General features: G+C 44.9%; 1 long non-coding RNA gene across 1 annotated transcript; it reads left to right on the forward strand.

Moving 5' to 3' along the window:
* Positions 1-726: 726 nt before the first annotated feature.
* LOC119008287 lies at positions 727-3,335 on the forward strand. Its single transcript, XR_005071384.1, has 3 exons — positions 727-1,473; positions 2,056-2,173; positions 2,675-3,335. It is a non-coding gene; the product is annotated as an uncharacterized LOC119008287 (long non-coding RNA).
* Positions 3,336-8,240: the final 4,905 nt, after the last annotated feature.

An 8,240-nucleotide genomic window follows, 5' to 3' on the forward strand; every position in this document is an offset into this window, starting at 1 on the left:
GGGGCTTTTAGGTTTTGTCCTGGTGAACGTCCATTTCTATTACCGATCACATCCTGTAATTTGCCATGTTAAAAATGGTGTATGGAGTGATGAGTAAAAGCCACAGGGCAGCGCGGTTAATATTTCATTCCGTACCTCGCCCTGTCTGACCACGGAAATTGCACAAATCATCGTACCATCAAGCTTTACTCTAAACCTCTCTTTTTTTTTTTACATCTTTGATTTGTGACTATTTTTTTATATATATAATTAAGACACAATTTCAACTCTGGATAAGCACTTTAGTTGCTAAAATAAACCCAGCGGCTTTGTGGGGCCAGTTCGAAATTCACCCAGCTGCCATCTCTGACCTCGCTGACATTTATCAACTTGGATAAAAAATTTGATCAGATGCACAATGCACCGACCACGACAGGCCGAAAAAGTGTTTTTGCCCTACTGTTAAACAAGACGTGAGCATGTAAACCACAGCCTTCACAAAAACACTCAACCCCTGTAGCGACCAGCTGCGATCAAAGATTCTTTGCCCGCACGTACACAGAACTCTGGACTGAGATCTGAGCTCATCACACAGACAGGACTTCTCTTTCTCACTTCAAACAGACACAGGGACAACTCCAGCTTCAAGGACTAAGTCGTCTTATCTAATTCATTTCACTGAAGTGTTTTTTTTTTTTTTTTAAAGTCCTTGACACTGGTAGAATTAACACCCAACTCTGCAGAAGAGCACCAAAAAAAAAAAAAAAAAAAGGCTTTTTGAAATGTTTCAAGTTTGGTTTCTGTCATTTACATCACCTAACTAACTAACTGCCTGTGATCAAAATTATTTGAATTTTATATTTGAATAATTCGGAAAATATGCCTTCATGCTTTCATGCCAGGGGTTAGATGAGAGGATCAGTATCCCCCTCATGTTTGTACATTAAGTGTAAAGTTACTTCTAGCCGCCAGGATTGAGCGATTCAGTCTAAGTCCTGCAAGCCTTTGTAACTGTTGCAAGGTTGGACAAGCTTGACTGTAACTCGGGAAATTCCACTGGTGGTGTGACGGGGTTAGTTTTTTAAGTTTGCATGTTTTGTCACTTTGTTCCTTTTAATTGTGATTTAATGTTATATCACATATTGTGTTTTGACAGAGTTTTTTTTTGATTTGCATGTAGTTTTTTTACGGACTGACCCTGAACTATGCACCGACCCGCCCAGCAGACTAATCAGTGTAAGGAGCCACAGGTGGTGGCTGGTGCAGGTGTGATGCTTTTTATCTCAGAGCGGCAGTGAAGCACAGGATAGAGATGGGGAGAGGCGGAGAGGAGAGGAGGCCAGGACGGCAGGCATCAGGAACGGTGGGCGCCGGGAACGCCGGGTGCCGTGATACCGAGGACGTCAACGCCAGGACGGCGGACGCTTGGAATGCCGGGGCGGGCGTCATGATACAGAGGATGCCAGAACTCCAGGACGGCGGGCACTGGGAACGGTGGGATCCTCAGGAGAGACTTGGGCTGGGTTTATCTTTTATTTGTTTTATTATAATAAATCATGTGCACACTGTCAGTTGGACTCGTAGTTTTTTTAACTCTGCTCACCCTGATTTTAACTAAGAACCTGTGTGTTTTTTAAGAGTCCCAGGCTCTTAAACCTAGGTGGCATTGTCAGCTTTTTAACTAAACATCTTTTTAATCATTTTAACATTTTTTTTTTAGCCTCACCCTCACCACATTTTCTGCCACTGTCGGCAGGATTTTTTATTAAAACATCTTATGTATTTTAACCTTTTTTAGACCACTTTTTAAAGACGACGCCATAGTTGCATGTACATTGCAGAACGTTCAAAGTAACTCATGCCATCTTAAACATTTGTCACCATTCAACCTGTATGTCCTTTTTGTAAGTCTTTTCACTGATAACACAGAAATATAGAGGAAGCAAACCTGGTCTAACTCCTCTTGTTGTCACATTAGCGAACAGAATCTGTATTTGTGGACAAAACCAACTTCCTGTAAGGGTTCCTGTCACTTTAAACCATTCTCCTGTTTTACTTTTCTTCATTGATGAACAGGGGCCAGCTGACACCGTCCGTCCGGGTACCGAGCATGCTCGACTGTTGGAGTACAGTGTGAAAATGGGCGGGACTTAAGAAGGGCCAGTTGTGTGTTAACCAATGAAAGGCTCTGACAGTGAGTCTAAGAACTCAGACACCCAGATTCATCACAATGAATACAACTCAAGCGCATCCCCACAAACACGCACACGCGCTTACGCTGCTCACTCCGTCGCTTTCAAGCCGCTGCTATTTTCAGTGTTTGTGCAAACATTTTGTCTGGGCCTGTCTCCTGCTGTTGAGACACGCTGAGCAGAGTAAGAGAGCCAAGTCAATGCATCTCTGGCTCTGTCTCTCTGACCTCCTTTCACATCGAAAACGTTGCTCCTTCAATCACGAAACAGTGTGTCTCTGGCAAAAAAAATAAAATAAACTGCCCAATCTTCTTTGCAGATTTAAAGCCGGTAACTGCAGCAGCCGTTGGTTTACTCGGCATGTACAAGTTACTGTACATTGTCAGGCAATAGCGTGTCTCCTTCAGCGGTGTTGTAGCTGTCACATTAAACATGGTAGAATCTTGTTGGTGAGGCAATGGGTGATTTTAAAGTAACATGTCACTTTTTTTTTACCTTATCAGCTTCAGAATCATGCAGATGGTACAGCACCTTGTAACAGGTTGAATGGTCTCTCTGTCACTTGTTTCTGCTCCATGATACGTCAATGGGAGGGGAGGCACCAACTATCAGTGATTTTTGGTGAAACTGGATCACGTCCTCCGGTTTTCCCTCTAGCTGCTCTGTGAGTTTCCTGAAAGCGACCTGCGTCTGCACGCAGCAGTCCGACTGTAGCTACAAGCGAGCCGACTGCTCAGCGCCCCGACCAGCATTGGTGCTTACAGCGCCATCGCAGCAGCTTCGAACCACGGGGGGAAGGAAAAAAGGCGATCAGGTCCGGGGCTGGGATGGGCAGAGGAACCGGGCTCAGCGGCCTCACAGACAAAAGGTGAAGGTGAAGACGCTGAAGAGGATGCTGATGATGAGAAAGAGAGACAAGAAACAAGAGAAAATCTCAGACTGGCTGTTTTGACTGTCATGGGATAAAAGGCTTGGCTTGGTTGTTGGCTGTTAGCAAAGTTTTCAACAAAGTAGGTGTTGATCTCAGTGTAATTTTAACATATTTTGGACCCATGAGATGTTGCACACAGTTTGGCCACAATGTCAAATTGCCCTTTAAAGCCTGGCGCTGTCTGTGGTTCGACGGTGAAACAAAAGCAAAAAATAAATAATTCCATCCTCTTATCCTGTGTCACTGTATTCAGTTTTCATTAATCTCTTATATTATTCTAAATCAATGTCTAAATCAGTATCATTGGATTTTGCTTGCAGAGGATTAACCCTTTCCTTGCCAGGAAAAAATTAACATGATTCATTAATTTGTTTGCCCCCATGTGGATACAATCATCCAATTCAATGTGATTTGGGGTTACCGGCTCCCTCAGGATGCCGCGTCACGTAAAACTTCTCTTGACCTTTCGGTCGCTGAGCAGAGCCATATCTTAGTAGGAGTTGTGTGTGTTTGGATTTCAGCTGGTAAAAACGTTGTTTACGTTCCCAAAAGCTGTGTTGTTTTTTTTGTGTGTGTGTTTTTTTTTTCATCTGATTAATTTATTTCTCCCCATCCGGATCTGTCAGTGTGGTTGAGGGAGCTGTGTGTGTGTGTGTGTGTGTGTGTGTGTGTGGAGGCCAGCAGCAGTCAGCTCGGTAACTCACTGCAGCTCCCCTGTCTCTCTAACAGCTTCGCATTCGCTGACCCGACGGCCGCTCTCTGGTCATCGGATCAAAATTCCGTTTTTAAACACGCTCTTGTTGCTAGACAACCCATTCATTCCGTTGATCTCGGACAGCTTGATGTTTCTGAGGATAAAATCACATAAGTGCTGTGCTTTGGTGACTTTAATGCGTTTTAGGGCTTTTTACAGAATCGGACCCCCTGCTGTGCTGAGTCCTGTAACTGACCAGCTCATCTATCTGCTCCCTGGCTGTACACTACATTTCTCCTTTGCTCTCCTCGGTGTCGCCCATTGCTGTAAATGCACGGATCCATTAAGTGCCTCGGTGTGGGCTGACAAGTTCTCGTGATCTTGATCTGTAACGATTAGGCCGGCTGTCCCGTCACGCATTGACCTGACGCAGTTTCATTGCATGTTTATTGCATAAATGATCAATGCTGTGGAAGCTGATTATGAGATGACCTTAACCTAAACAGATTTTAATGTGGTTACGTTGATTGGATTCCGCAGATGTTTTTTTTCCTCGTTATTGATATTGATGGAAATACTGAACGCGTGTGTAATGAAAGTGGACCGGTCTCAAGAAGGTGTGCGTGTGTGAGGAAATATCAGTTATACCACACGGGCCCACGAGCTGATTAACTCTCATAATCGGGTGTTTCCTCCTGTGTCTTCGCACTAGCAACCCCTCTCTGGGGCACTCCGATCTGTTGTTATTCTGGTCCCGCTGCCTCTCTGCCTCGCAGTTCTTAACATTTCAGTCGTCTTTTCAGCGGTCAGTACGGCAGTACGGTCAGTACGGCTACTGGACATGGTTTTACAGTAGTTTTGACCAGACATGATCTTTTTTTTTTTTTTTAAGTCATCGGATCTTCATCCAAACATGATGGGAGCTACTAAGTGTACCTCTAATTGTATCAACTACATTGCTTTAAATAACTTTAGAGGACTGTTCCTCACATTTCAGCCCTTCCACGGCTCCTGCTGGCAGCGGCTGTTTGTCACCTGGCCTTGGTATCTTTCAGTCCCGTCTGAATTACTATGAGACAGTGTAATTCTCCGAGATCTGTCTCCTGTCCTCTCAGTAGGAATGCTATTAATATCAGGACTACCGCAAACAACACCAATGTCTCACTCACCGGCGAGTCCTTTATCTGTCAGGATTTTATAATGACTGAGAAAATTGGCTTTTTTGTGATTACCGAGGCTTGGCTCACTCCTGGTGACTGCGCTCCCTTCAGCTGAGGCCCGTCCTCCTGGGTTCTCCTCCCTCCGCCGACCAGATCGGGCTGGAAGGGGTGGCAGTTACCCACACGGATCTTTTGAGATTCTTAGCTTTATTTTAAAGTCTAGTGGGTTATGTTTAGTGTGTGTTGATTCACAGGACCCCCAAATTCTACTTCTGATTTAATTCTAAAGTTTTCTGATTTCTAAAAGTTAACACGGTGTCCGTCCACATGGCCAAACTTTTTCCGGCTGCTCTCTCCCCCGATCCCTCCAGGCCACTTTATCAGATCCTCTCTCTCTCCCTCTAAACTCTGAATCAGTGCATCGTTTGCCAAAACCTTCACTTCGGCAGCCAGCCTCTTCAGTTCATAATTCGCATTCTGTTGATTGAATTTTAACAGCATCTGCTTGCCCATTTTAAACTCCACGGCGCCCTGTTAATATAAAAAAAGGCTAAACCACCTTCTCTGTCCCAGATTAACGAGGACGTGTAGCTTTTAAAAGGGCAATGCAGTCGAGCAGAGCGCAACTGGAAGGAAGATGCATTTCCCTATTCTCATGCAGAGTTGCCGCCAGTAGTGCCCGATTTCAGCCCAGAGTCCTTTTCAAGACCAGCTCTGTAATCGGTCCTTCATTTAACTCTTCCATTGTTGCATGCTCTGAAAAATATGAGGAACTTGTTGATGAAGCTCGTCAGTCATCCAGGTCATGGTGAATCTAAGCGCTGGACTTGTTTAAGCTTCTTGACGTTGCACCTGCCATCCAAGAGGCTCCTGCAGCTGCAGGCTTTTAAACTCTGTGTGGGAGTGTCCTTACAGAGTCCAAAGTTAAGGACACATGTGAGCTTTGAATTACAGAGTCAATAGGGCCACTTGTGGGTTGTTGACCCAACCGGCCTTCATGTGGGTTGTTAGGGCTAGGTGAGCCCAGGTGTGAATGGTTGTTAATCTGTCTGGAGAGGGAGTTCAGCGCTGAATTGTAGGCGGGTGATAGGTAATGTCGTAGGTCACCCCGTATGCTCAAAGACGCTCGTTCCAGTCAGACAAAGATGGAATCTTTTACTCCTCTTTCAAACCATCTGCCTTCTGTGGCCAAGATGTTTACATTGTGCTTACAGGAATGGTTTTTCTTCTACCGATGTAAGTGGACAGTGTTGACCTGAGGAGTTGGCCCTGCAGCGCTGTGCCACTGGTTTATGGAGTGATTGCTTTGTCTGCGCAGGCCTTGCTGGGTATTTCGTCCTTAGGATGCACAAGTTTCTGCCTCAGTGTGTTGGTGGGTTAGAAGTGGAGAGGGACGCACTGTTTATTATTTCTCCGATGTTCCTGCGTCATTCCCTCTGTCGCATGATTAATGTCCGCCTGTAAGACACCTTGTAACTCTGGTTTTGAAAGGTGCTTCATAAATAAACGCTATTATTACTATATTCCACAGATGTTTTCTCGTCATTTATATTGACTGTCTAATGAATGTGGACATGTTTGAAGAAGGTGAATATCTCTCAGAAAACATGAGTTATTGGCAGTTACAGCGCGGAAAAAAGTATCAGTATCACCCTCAAAAGCCGAACAACTCCAGCTCTAATTCCCTGAGCTCTTTGCCAATCTGAGTTGGGGACGGGGACATGTATGTTGGACAGTACATCAAGACTGTTGAGACTTTAAAACAGTTTGTTTGCAAATACATTATAGATAATGTAGGGTTCAGGGACTGTAATGGAAGAAGAGTGCGTGGAATACAGAAGGCGATGTTTCTGTTCTGATGTATTGATTTTGATCATTCATTTTTTTAAACTGTCCACAATGAGACCGACGCTGCTTCTCAAAAGGTGGTGCCCGCATTGCCCACAATTACTCCCACAGTGACATCAGTCAGTTTTCACACCGAGGGAGGATCCACTCGTCCCACGAGACAGAGCCGCTGTTACAGAGAGCTCTTCAGGAAGGCAGTCAGCAAGAAAAGAAGGATCAGCCGCCCCTTCAGTGTACACGTGAGCATGCATGTGTCGCTTTAAGACACGCTTCTAAATACGTGATCCCTTCCTTTGAGCCGGGTCGCTCTCCAGTATTTACTTGGTCTGCAATGTAAACGGCCCATTGGTAAATATCATTATAAGATTTAAGCTGTTTATTCAATCCTGCGTCGTGTATTTGCATAATCCTGGTATTTAGTTATCGCCCGTGAACATAAAGACCACAGAACGTGGTGCTAGATTCTTTTTTTTATATATTTTTTTTTATTTTATTTTGTTTCTCTGTCTGAGTGTCACAAACAGCTCAGTCCCTCAGAAGAGCAGTCCTCCTCCTGCTGAAAGTTAATGCAGGACGCTTCATAAACAGTCTCAAGTCGTACTCCGGCTACAAGTGTTTCCGTGTTAACTTCCAGCGCACTTGCCGTGGTGGGATTCTGAGACACTCGATAAACACACTGAGCGCTGGTGACATTTACTTCTATTTGCTCAAGTTCAATTGAAACTCCCCCCCCCGGCTCGCTTTTCTCTCTCCGTATGCAGATGAGAGTGTCCAATAACTAGACTCCGAGGTGTCGGCTGTTCATTCCACTGATTAGGCTGATAAAAATTGAGCGCGGGCGTCACTGGAGCACGCCGTAAAAGATTTTATTTGACACTTGCAAGGGGAATTTATAAACATGTATATCAGCGGTTACTGCAGCGGCCGGAGCCAGTACACCTTTTCAATCGCGGCTCGCCGTTTAACGACGCTGCGAAAGCGACTGCTGTAAAATGGCAAACGTGAGTGTTAAGCATGAATTAGAAAGTTGTACTGCTGCTGTAAAAAAGAACTAAGCGCGCCCTCCTCTCGCAGTTGCAGCGGAGCTCGAAACCGACGGTTTTTGATTTGTGCGTGTCTTTTAAGTTAATTTTTGAGGCATTTGAGGCTGTCAGGTTTACCGTCTTCCTCGCTAACATTTGGGCTCGCGCCGAGCAAAGTGAGAAGAGGATGTTCGGGAGAAGGGGAAGGTTGAATAAACATACTTTTCCTATTCGAGCCGATGGCAAGGCCTCGGGCTGGAGCCCAACGGCAAACCAGCTTCCATCGCTTTCCTCTCCGCTTCCCACAAGTTGTCCTGTTTGTTTTATATTTCATACTTTCTAAAGTATACTTTTTATACTTCCTTCCTTGAGGTAAACACCTCAGTATCAGAATTGATTGACTATTTGAGAGAT

The sequence above is a fragment of the Acanthopagrus latus genome, chromosome 19 (assembly GCF_904848185.1).
Source record: "Acanthopagrus latus isolate v.2019 chromosome 19, fAcaLat1.1, whole genome shotgun sequence".
NCBI classification, from domain to species: Eukaryota; Metazoa; Chordata; class Actinopteri; order Spariformes; family Sparidae; genus Acanthopagrus; species Acanthopagrus latus.